This window comes from Anser cygnoides, chromosome 3 (assembly GCF_040182565.1).
Source record: "Anser cygnoides isolate HZ-2024a breed goose chromosome 3, Taihu_goose_T2T_genome, whole genome shotgun sequence".
NCBI classification, from domain to species: domain Eukaryota; kingdom Metazoa; phylum Chordata; class Aves; order Anseriformes; family Anatidae; genus Anser; species Anser cygnoides.
In genome coordinates, this window is record NC_089875.1 from 122,173,782 (window position 1) to 122,182,537 (window position 8,756).

Below are 8,756 nucleotides of genomic sequence, written 5' to 3' on the forward strand. Positions count from 1 at the left end.
AAAGGGCAATAAACGTCTCCTGTTCTAGAGCCATCAGGAGTCCGTGTCATGCATCCCTTCAGTCCGGTCCAACCACCCCCCTACCACCATTGTCACCCACTAAACCATGTCCCCAAGCACCACGTCCAACCTCTCCTTGAACACCCCCAGGGACGGTGACACCACCACTTCCCCGGGCAACCCGTTCCAATGCCTGGCTGCTCTTTCTGAGAAGAAATGTCTCCTCGTTTCCAACGTGAACCTCCCCTGGCACAACTTGAGCCCATTCCCTTCTTATCGATGGGTGTCACATTTGCAAGTCTCCAGTCATCTGCAACCTCTCCAGTTGACCAGGACCGCTGGTAGATGACGGAAAGTGGCTCAGCAATCTCATCTGCCAGCTTCCTCAGTATCCTCGGGTGGATCCCATCTGGACCCATGAATTCGTGACAGTCCAGGTGGAGCAACAAGTCTGTAACTGTTTCCACCTGAACTGTGGGGGGGGTTATTCTGCTCCCCGTCCCAGACTTCCAGGTCAGGAGGCTGAGATCCTGAGGATAACTGGTCTGACTGTTGAGGACAGATGTAAAGAAGGCATTGAGAATCTCAGCCTTCTCCTTATCCTCAGTAGTCATGTTCCAGTAAAAGATGGAGATCCTCCTTGGTCCTGCTCTTACTGTTAATATAGTTGTAAAAACATTTTTTGTTGTCTTTCAACAGGTGCCAGATTGAGCTCATACTGAGCCTTAGCCTTTCTGATGTGGCCCAGCTCCCTCAGCTCCCCCAAAATGGAGCCCAACTCCCCCAGCGCCTCAAAATGGAGCCCAGTTCTCTGCAGCTCCCCCAAAGCCAGGCCAAGACCCCTCTGCTCCCCCCAAAGGGGGTCCAGCTCCCTCAACTCACCCACATCAGGGTCCAGCTCTCCCCATATGGTGCCCAGTTCCCCTTGGTGTTGTGGAAACTCTTCAGCAAAAAAACTGCTGTCCACCTCACAGCAGTTTATGTGTTGTCCAGGCTGTTCAGGGATGCTGTGGGCACATACACATATTCCAACCCAGGACCCTCCTGCCCAGCTGCTGGAGCCCAGTGCAGACCAGTACTCCCCAGCATGGTCCTGCCCAGCCACTGGAGCCCACGAGTCAGCACCAAGGCCTGAAGCTGTGAACGTGGCCTCCCCACCCAGATGCTGGTGCTAAGCCCTGCACTCGCTCCACACACACCTCTCCCTCAGCAGCTGGTTTTGGGGACTGTGCTGGTTTTGACCAGGTGTCACAATCTAAAGGGCGTGCATCCTGCCCAGCCTGTGGGTGCATGGAGATCACAGCTGTGAGTTCATGGGATTCCATCACACAGAACAACACAAAGGCTCTATTTTCTAAAAAAAGTGTTTATTATAGATTACTGCAAATCACCCCTAGCAATTATATTATAATCAATAAAGCTAATATATGCATATAAAATAGGCTATTACAGATATTACCAGGAAGTAAAAATCTATGTAATAAATATTGAGGAAATGGCACTAAGTAATAGCTACAGCAATTAGAAGCAGAAGGAAGGTCATTAGATGTAGTAAAAATCATTAATATAGCAGCAAATATATACCAGCATTATAGGATACACTAACTTATCAATAATACTATGACAGTGAAAATACTTATGGATTACAAATTTAGCTATAATATAACAGCAAATATAGTTATGGTAGGTTATATTTATACAAGACTATGCCAATAATAGGTTATACTTATTAATACTGTACTTATGACAGATTCTGTACGTATATATATATTTCATAAATTGGTCAGGAATTAAACAGTGTGTTTGTCTCCTGCTGTATCCATAACTTCCCAACACAGAAAAAGAATACTTCTCACACTCCACATATCTTTACCAATTACTGCCACAGAGCAGCATTTTTCTTAGCATGACCTCCCTTACCACATGTCCAGCATTGTCTCTGTACATTCTTCTACGTTATTCCTTTGACCAGATCCCATGAAAGCAGCAGACACTCTCCTTCTACACGCCCTGACATCTCACTGAAAACACTGTGATTCAAGAGGCTCCCTGGCAGGAAATCTGGAAACATTTAAAGAAGTCTTCTCTCTTGCTCTCCAGGTAGACGGCTGGATCGTTTACTTTCCTGAATGCTGCATGCATGTCTTTAAACCTTTCTGCTGCCATTCTGCACAGGTACAGTGATAAATCTATTCGGTAGTCTTTATTAAAACTGTAATTTGCAGTGGTAGGGACAGAGTTCATACCTTCCTCCACTTCATTTAGTATTTCATGAATATGAAATTCATGAATTTCATGAATATGAAATTTCATGAATACTCCAGAAGGGTAAAACCTCTAATTTTGAGGTGGACATGGTGGGATGATGCCCTTAGCAGAGGGCTGTCCTGCTCCGCTCAGCACTGGCATGGCTCCAGCTACAGGAGCTGCATTCCCCGGTGATGGAAACAAGCTGGAGAAAGCCTGGTGAGGACTGAGAGGGGTTTGCAAGAGGTGATGTTAGGATGAGCTGATGCACACAGGAGTATCATGGAACAGCAGCTGGGTCGCTGGGGAGGTGTCAGGAGGCAGCTAATGACCACGAAGGCTGGAGGACTTCTTGTTTGCCAAGAAGGGCTCTGCATGGAACAGAGAAAATTGGAGGAAGAGAAAAACAACAGGGTAGAGAATCCACTTCTTCGAGGTGCACAAGCTGGGGAGCAAAGCTGCAGCACCCTTGCAGAGAGCTGCCTGCGGAGCCTCCTCCTTGCTCACACCAGGGGCAGCATTTTGGGGGAGGACAGAGCAAAGGCAGCAGTCCCTGGGCAGGATTCCGTATGATTTTACGTTTGCATCCCATTAGGTCGGGGTGTGGGCCAGCACAGGCAGGCAGCAGAAAAAACAACAGACCCACGGCTGAAACACAAAGAGTAAATTTATTTTCCTTGCCTTGCCAATGAGGGATCCCCAGAGCAACGCCCGGCAGAAGCACACAAACGGGGACGCAGGTGTCACTGAGCTCGGCCCACGCTGGAAGAACCCCAACCTGCCGTTTGCACCCACTTATCAAGGGTTTGCACAGGCACAGTTTTTACCACCATGCTGTGATCCTCACGGTGCTTTCTGATCTTCTTTGTACCAAGAAGGTGCTTTCTGACCTTCTCTGAGTCTGGCTTGGGAGCCAGGAGCATCCTTGGGAAGCACAGCGGGCACCTGGAAGCACTGCTGCGTGCTCGAGAACCAGGCATCCGGAGGTAAGTCAGGGCAGAAACGAGGGACTGTAACAGCAGCTCATATGGGAAGGTGAAAGATAGTCTGCAAAAAGAGAAAAACGTCCTGAGAAAGTAGGAATTGGCGGCTGCTGTTGGCTGTTTCAGCTGGAAGAACCGGAGAGCGATGTGGGGAAAGCAGAAGACGCAGCCCCACCGCCCGGCCGTGCAGGCAGAGCACCCAACAGAGCAGCGCCCGCCGGTGCTCGGGTGTGGGGTCCCACATCCTCTTGTATCTCTGCAGCACAGAGGACTCGTTCTCCGCCCCAAAAAGCCTCTTCCTGAGCCCTTCTTGTGCTGCACAAACTTTGCCTTTTCCTGCAGGGTTCCCGACAGAAACCCAGCCTGGCTGAGGAAGCCCGGCTGACCCCGAGCCCTGGGAAGCTGATCGACCTCAGCGCGGGGCTTTGTCCTTGTCGTGCTGGGCCCCACTGGGCCGGGGCCAGGATCAGCCCTCCTGATGTCAGGCTTCTGAACGGAAGTAATCAATCATAAATATATTTGCTTCTTTACTAGTGACAAGTTTTTAATAACCAACAGTATTAATATATCACAGGATCACAGAATCGTCTACGTTGGAAGAGACCTCCAGGATCACCTAGTCCAACCTCTGATCTAACACTAACAAGCCCTCCACTAAACCGTATCACTGAGCTCTACATCTAAACGTCTTTTAAAGACCTCCAGGGATGGTGACTCAACCACTTCCCTGGGCAGCCTATTCCAATGCCTAACAACCTTTTCGTTAAAGAAGTTTTTCCTAATATCCAACCTAAACCTCCCCTGGCACAACTTTAGCCCATTCCCTCTCGTCCTATCACCGGGGAGTGTGTATATTTGCTGCCATACTTTTGGTGCTGCGACTGTTGATAAAAATCACAGAATCCCGGAGCGGTTTGGGCTGGTAGGGCTCTCAGAGCCCCCCCAGTGCCACCCCCTGCAAGGTCTTAACACCCTTTGGTACGTATGTGTGATGTTGGTCTCTGACTGAAGATCTGCAGCTGGTAAGGGGCCTCTCAGCCTCCAGCAGTGTCCTGGGGAGATGTCCCTGATCGTGGGGTGGCCGCCGCCATGCAGCCCGCTGCTGTGCAGGGAAAGCCCCAAAAATCTCGCTCAGACATATTTATGGAATAAAGCGGTTGACTTGTAGTCAGACTATGAAAAATGGGAAAGGCAAGCACAACACTCCCTGTACCCACAACGTCTTTTACTCCCTGATAAATTAGTCTTGGAAGAACCTCCTGCTATTCGCTTGTTAATCACATGGTGATGAAATGGCCTCAAGTTGCACCAGGGGACATTTAGGTTGGATATTTGGAAAAACTTGTTCACTAAAGGGTTGCGAGGCATTGGAAGAGGCTGCCCCGGGAAGTGGTTGGCTCACCACCCCTGGAGGTATTCAAAAGACGTGTAGATGTGGCGCTTAGGGACGTGGTGTGGTGGTAGACTGCGCAGTGCTAGGTTAGCGGATGGACCTGATGGTCTTGGAGGTCTGTGCCAACCTAAACGATTCTATGATCCTGTGAACTGGTTTCCAGGCTGCCGATCATCAAAGCACACCACGAAACCTGATTCAGGGGGGTTCCAAAGAACAGGCAGGAATCAAGGAAGTTCGTGGCCTGGTCAGGGCCTAGGCCTTTCTTCCCTGGGAGCCCGAGCCAAGCTGCTGCGGGCTTGGTCAAGGACTTGAGTGCATCCATCACAGTTAACCATAGGTATTCTTGTTAGAGGTGGTTGACAGTAATCTGTAATCAGGTAGAGAAGTTTAGGGAATAAAGCCTTGGTGTCCTTGTGTATCATGGACTCCTGTGAACACCCAGCTGCAATTTCCGTACACCCACGGGCCTGGTGACACAGGAAAGGTGTTGGGTGGCAGTGCCTGCAGGGTGGTAGGGGACATCCCTTGGCACAGATGTCCCTCGAGACGTTTTCCAGTGTTTGTTTTACCACCTCTGCCAGGGTGCATTTCCCCAGTTTGGTGCCACTCAGCCCCAGTTTGGACCTGTTTGCCCTTTGGAGGATGCAGGACTGAGCAGCTCCAAGGGGCAGGAGCAGGACAGCAGCTCAGCTCAGTGCTGATGTCCCAGGCTCCCAGGACAGGAACAGACGGACAGACTTCCACGATGCCTAGGACATCCCAAATCAACAGCCCCAGGCTCTGATCCCGTAACTAGGAAATCACCCCATGGCGCTTGATGGGGGCTGAGGAAAAGGAGACCACCATGAAAAATAACTATGTTCCATTCAAGTGTGGAAAGGGAAGCAGCCAGACCATGAGTGACACATGGAGGGACCTTCTGAAGGAGGTTATACAGCAGCCGAGAAGAGGAAGCCTCCAGCGAGCATCCTCTTGTGCATCCCTCTGGAGCCTGTGGTGCTGCAGGAGGTTACCAGCATGAAGGCAGGAGAGGCAAAGGCAGGGATGGGCAGCAGCTGGGGCACACCAGGAGATGTGCTGAAGTATGAGAAATCCAGGTTCTGAAGGAGCAGGGGCAACAGGACAGGAGACACACAGAGGGTGTCGTCTGCCTGGATGCCCAGAACAGCCCCGACGGAGTCCCTCACCACAATGGCTTAGAAAGATAAGGCTGGGATAAGAGGGAGGGTCCTAACATGGAAAAGCAGTTACTGAAAAGGGAGAAAGAACAAATGGTGAATTGTCACCGTGGAGAGAAGTCTCCAGGGAACACCCCCTGAACGCTCAAGAGAAGATGGGAGCTGTGGTGGTGGCACTGACCGGTGGTAAGGGGCTGCAAACACCACGCATGGGGCTGGGAGGGCAGGGGTCCACGGGGCTGTCGCAGGATGGCAGGGGACCGGCTGCTGAAAGGGCAGACTGCACTGCAAAGCAACGCACACCCAAAAAGCAGGCTCAACCTCACGCCTCCAGGGATGAATATTATGCCAGCCACTGCTCCCCAGGCGAGACCTTGGGGTTGTAACAAGCAGGTCCATGACGGCAAAGATGTTCGAGCCAGGGAGCTGGGAAGAAACGTGTCTGCGGGGCAGGGGAAAATGTGCACGTGGCGAGGGTTTGCTGGGGCAGGAGCACGCTCACTGGAAGCATCGCGCTTCGTAAAGCCTGGAGCAGACGGAGCTTTCTCCCACCTGAGGGTGGGAGCAGAAAGGAGCCACCAGCACAAGGAGCTCCTGCCCCAGCAGCACCCCCGCCGCCAGCAGGAGCACTGATTCCCACTCTGGGCATTCACATCATTATCTTTAACACGTGCCACTATATTGGCAGTGTCTTCTGCTGGGGTCTGCTGCCCTCGGACTGGAGACTTTATTTATGTAGCATTTCTATGCAAAAACCCGCTGGGCCCCAGTGCCGCTGCTTACTCCTTGAGATCAAACACGTGGGTTTCATCCGGACTGCACCGAAGCACCAGCCTGCGCTCGTGATGCCCATAGCTCGTTCAGAACAGCGAGCAATAAAACATACACCGCACTTTGCTCCATTGCTGAAGGCACCCAGCTGCTTTTAAAAGCCATAATTTCACCTGTCTTGTGTTTGTTTTTTTTTTTTCCCCTAATGAAAATTAGTTTAAGTGTATTAAAAGAGCCTCAATTAGATGACAGAACTGCAGAATATTCCAGCGGGCAGGGTTTGGCCGTGGTGCTCCCCCAGCTCTCTCCCGTGGCTCTGCAGCCCCATACCCAAAATTTGGCCCTGGTGCTGCAGAGGTTACCTAGCACTGCAGAAAACAAAGATGCACACATCTCCGTGAGTTTTGTCTTAAAAAGCCATCATCATTCCAGCTCCCAAGGAAAACAGGAATAGAAAAAAGAAAGAGATGAACAGAAGGGGAGGGAAAGAAAAACCACTACAAGCTGCAGCTCAGCTGGCTCAAATTGCAATTGGGGCTTTTAATCCACGAAGTAAAACCAATAAGCAAATCCCCCTGCTGTAATTTTTGCCTTCCTAAAACTAGTGTTAGCCCTAGAGTTGGCAGAGCCATTAGTCATTAAATAAGCAACCAGCTGCTGTGGCCACAGGGATGTTTCAAGCAGCCTTCTGGCAGGGTGCTGCAGACCAGCAGGGACACGGTGGGGTGGCAGCAAGTGGGGACAGGGATTGGGACGCCCTCGGGCACCCGCTCTCCAGCACAGCCTCTGTTACCGGTGCCAGGCTGCCGCTCACAGGTCAAAGTGGCAAGCAGGTGAATCTTTTCCCCAATACTATTTCTGGAGCAGAAGAGAAAAATATCAGTCTTATAAATAAACCCAGTAAATGCTCAGAGTTGTGCAAATACATCAAAGTTGCTCCCAACAAGAAACTCGCACCGAGATCCCCTAGCTCCCCAGTGCTCCGAAGCTCCTGGAGCTCCCAGGGCTCAGGCAGCCCCACGGATGCTCAGGAAAATCCAGGGGTGCTCGGGCAGCCCCAGGGTTGCGTGGGCAGTCCTGGTGAAGCTCAGGCAGTCGTAGGGATGCTCCAGAATGCCCCAGCAGCCCCCAGACGATGCTTGGACACAGGCTGCTTGGTGATGCTCACGCAAATCCAGCGATGCTCAGGCAGCCCCGGGGATGCTCAGCAGCTCTGAGTGTTTGGGCAGATGGAGAGAAGGAGGCACAGGCACGAGGGGTGCCTCCCCACCACCCTGCTGTGGTACCATGCATGCAGAGAGCACAGCTGGCTTTGCCTCAGCACCTCCACCATAGCTTGGCACAGCCCCAGCTGCACACTGGGTGTGAGAGGGGTCAGCACGTCCTCCCAGGCTGTGCTCTCCAGCAGTTTCTGCATTCTCCACCCTCCCACGGTGACCAAATCCACTTTGCAGGGGAGCAGGGCAGTCCCCAGGCCAGGCAGACCCTCGGGGACATGCGGCCACCCTGCAGCCGCACCACCCCTACAGCACTGCCCCGGTCGCTGCGAAAAGGAGCAGCCAGAGCCCCGAAACTGCAACCGCTAAGCTTGGGGTTTCTCCTGGGGGGAAACAGCCCCAAAGGGGCCTGGTGCTGCCGGGGCTGAGCAGAGTCCCTGTGGGGATTCTGGGAGGTGAGATTTGGGATTAGGAGAGGTGAGATTTGGGATTTGGGGATGTGAGATTTGGGGAGCCTTGCCAGCAAGGACTACAGGAGTAAAAGTACAAACGGGTACAAAACCAGATGGCACGGCGTGAAACAAGCTGTGGTCCATGCAGGGGAGCAGCAGGACCTGGCCCCGGCCGGTGCTCTACTGCCCTGTGATCTCGGGGTCCCCCGGCCCTCTGCAAGCCCCAGCCCCCTGCAAACCCCAGCCCCTTGCTCCTCGCAGAACGGAACGGGCAAATTGGGAGTAAGCCCCCATCACCCGGTGACTCCCCTGTCACCCACCACGCTGGCACCCTCAGGCTGCCCTGGCTGTGCCCCGGACCACCGGGGGAGCCAGGCACACGAGGGGTGCGTGAGCCGGGCATGGGTGCGATGGGCTCCCAGCAAAGAGGGCAGTTCAGGAGCGGGGACCCTTCTACCTCGTGCCCACAGCCCAGGCTGCCTCTCCTCGCCATCTGGGAGGCGGCAGGTCCC